Below are 2,911 nucleotides of genomic sequence, written 5' to 3' on the forward strand. Positions count from 1 at the left end.
CAGTGGGTGCAGATGCTCCATCTGAGCTGGGCCCAGATGGAGCTTGTGGTGCTCTGTTATGTTGGTGTTCATAATCATAGGAGGGAGAAATTTGGTAGTGTTTAGTCACCAGAGGAGGGGGGAAAAGGAAAAGGAAGTTGGTGGTGGTGGGGAGGGGGTTGGCTTGTGGGGGGCGAGGGGGTTTTAGGGTTAGGTCAGAAAAAGGGTATGGTTAGGGTAAGGGTTAAGAATTGGCGAAGGTTTAAGGATCTGGGAGGAAAGAGAATGGGGGGAGAAAGGGGGCAGATAAAATGTGGGAGGGTTGGTTAGGTTTAGGCAAGAAGGAGGGTGTGGTTAGGTTAAGAGTGAAGGATTGGTTAAGGTTCAGTGTTAGGGTTAGGGTTAGGGTTAGGCTATGTGGGACTCCATTTGAAAACAAAGGTAAAACACGAAGAGTAACAAAATGGGAGGAGCTTCTAAAAAATAAAAATATACATATATATATTTTAAAAAGTTCATAAATAAATAGCACCTATAACACATTAATGACGTCAAGGCAGAGTCCATACTCTAGATTAATTGTTAACTAAAATTACATCCTTTTCGTATTTTAGATTTTCATGAAAAAATATACTTTTTTATTTATTTTATTTATTGTGAATTGTTTTCATCAGTTAATGGAAAAATATTCACCAAACTATCAATCAATCAATCAAATTTTATTTGTATAGCACATTTAAGCAGCAAGGCATTTCAAAGTGCTTTACATAAGGTACCTCAAAGGGTACCTTATGTAAAGCACTTTACATAAGGCACCCTTATGTAAAGACTGTTGCTCGCTATGTGGGACTCCATTTGAAAATAAAGGTTAAAAAAACACGAAGCGTAACGAAGTGAGAGGAGCTTATAAATATGAGAGCAGCTCCTGATAGAGATTTTTTGGTATTATCATTTTGTTGTTACTTTAGTTCATATTCAGTCTAATGTTAGTCAGTTTAAAGTGTTCTCTTCTTTAGTGTAACTAACCTGGAGGTCACAACTGCCTGTTCATTTTCATGTGAAGCAGTTTGACCGAGATTTGAACCGGGCTCAGACCGTAGAACAGATATCACATGTGGAACTGGGTTGCTAGTTGTTTAGGTAAAATGTTTTACGACCTTTGCTGTTTTTCCTCTGCTGTCTATCTTGCCTATCCTCCCTCTTTGTTGCTTGATAATAAAAGAACAAGCTGTACCCAAAGATCTTCAGAATGCTCTGTGAACAGCTTGGAGGAGCAGTTGACAGAGTTTTCTCCTTTTGCAAAAGCTTGGTCATAAAATTCATATATGTTGTTTGTGGTTCTCTTATGTAGGTTCTAGAAAAATACCTATCATTTTGGTGCCGAAACCCGGGATCTCTCACATCGACCGCTGTCAGGCAGAGGAAGACGCGCTGAATCCATGGATGGCCAGAAGTCATTTGGACCTGGAAAGAAAGACCCAGGAAGTAAATTCTTCGCTGGGCCAGCATGTCAAGGGCCGACTTTGTCTGCCAACGGCGGAGTGACGAGATCCAACCGGACAGTGCGAAAACTACAGAAACGTAAGTGAATTGTAAAATGTTTCAAACGAATGATACTAAAATAAAGTCGACATAAATAAAGGGTTGGAGTCCCAGTTGCAACTAAATGCTACTAAAATTGAGGGTTGGAGTCCCAGTTGACATTGGCACTTGATTCAACTAAATGCTTTTGGGTTGAAGTCCCTGTTGACGTCGTTTCAACTAAACAAAGGAAAGGCTCTTAGAGCCGCCTGTTTTTGGGAGACCCCTTAAGGGTAAGTCCTCAGGCGGATAGGAAGCTTGTCATTGCTGTGTGGTTTTGATTTTTTGATGGGTAAAATATGACTGGTGCTGAGTTTTCTGAAAGTACTACTTACAAGGCAAAACCAGATCATGTTGCGCTAAATCATAGAGTCATTGCTGATATTGCTGGTTTGCTACTGCTGCTTTGATGTGTGTGTGCGTGAAAGAGTAGTGTGAGAGTGATTGGAGGTTTAAATATTGCTCTGTATTTTACCTCAGTGGGATTAAACAGCAGACTTCTTGTGGATGCAATATGCAAGATTCTCCCACTCGAAAGAGTTGAAGCGGGGAATATCACAACAAGGTATTTTAATTGCTGGCCCACTGAAAAGATCTCCAGTTCATAGGACTCCCTAGGAGTCAACGAACCTGGACCAAATTTAAATAAATTCAAATAAATAATATTTTCAAGCTGAAATTGCAAGTGTTTTAAATATGGGAAATAAACATTCTTGTAATTCCTCACTCGCTGAGGGCCCCAACAGGGATGAAAAGTGCATGCTGTCCAGGTTTCCTGGTAGCACTGTACACATGAAAAAATGGAGAAAGAAATATAAAATTGATGGAAAGCTAGAAATTGATCAATGGCAAACAATTGTGGGAATTTTGGAGAGTAGTGTAGAAAGAAAAATGGGTATAAAAAGCTAAAAAGGACAATGAGCTGAGGTGCTAAATTATGGTTAAACGAATCTAAAAACTTAATTATAGAGAAGGAAGAAAATAAAGTCATTCCAAGCACACGGCATGCTGTAGCGGTGAGAGGAGTGCAAGCTCCTGCAGCCACCCCTCCCCCCGCCGCTGCAGCAGCTCCGTCTGCCCCAGTATCAGCCGCTGCAGTCCCAGCAGCACGACTGTACCCCTCACTAGAGGAAGGGACACAAAACTTATATATCTTTAGACCCTGTACCTTAGAAGAGGTCAGGAAGGCTGTGAAAGGATCAGATGTTTTTCACCTGGATGAATTTGGAGGTTTAGATACCTCTGCCTTTACAAACGGCCGGACGAAAGGCCGCGGAAGAGGCAGAGGCAGAGGAAGTCACAATAGGAGACGACCCCAAAATAACACCCCACAAAATCCACGCCATTCAAA

At 41.3% G+C, this 2,911-nt stretch overlaps 1 long non-coding RNA gene across 2 annotated transcripts in view; it reads left to right on the forward strand.

The window, feature by feature from the left end:
• Window positions 1-2,464, forward strand: part of LOC103460936 (uncharacterized) — a 7,349-nt gene extending 4,885 nt beyond the window's left edge. The window contains exons 1-2 of one of the 2 annotated variants that reach the window (XR_533020.2): window positions 938-1,119; window positions 1,331-2,464. This is a non-coding gene — a long non-coding RNA (uncharacterized LOC103460936). Of the gene's footprint in view, window positions 1-937; window positions 1,120-1,330 lie in introns of those variants that run through there. The other variant, XR_533021.2, reaches the window with a different exon arrangement.
• Window positions 2,465-2,911: the final 447 nt, after the last annotated feature.

The sequence above is a fragment of the Poecilia reticulata genome, unplaced genomic scaffold (assembly GCF_000633615.1).
Source record: "Poecilia reticulata strain Guanapo unplaced genomic scaffold, Guppy_female_1.0+MT scaffold_349, whole genome shotgun sequence".
NCBI lineage: Eukaryota > Metazoa > Chordata > Actinopteri > Cyprinodontiformes > Poeciliidae > Poecilia > Poecilia reticulata.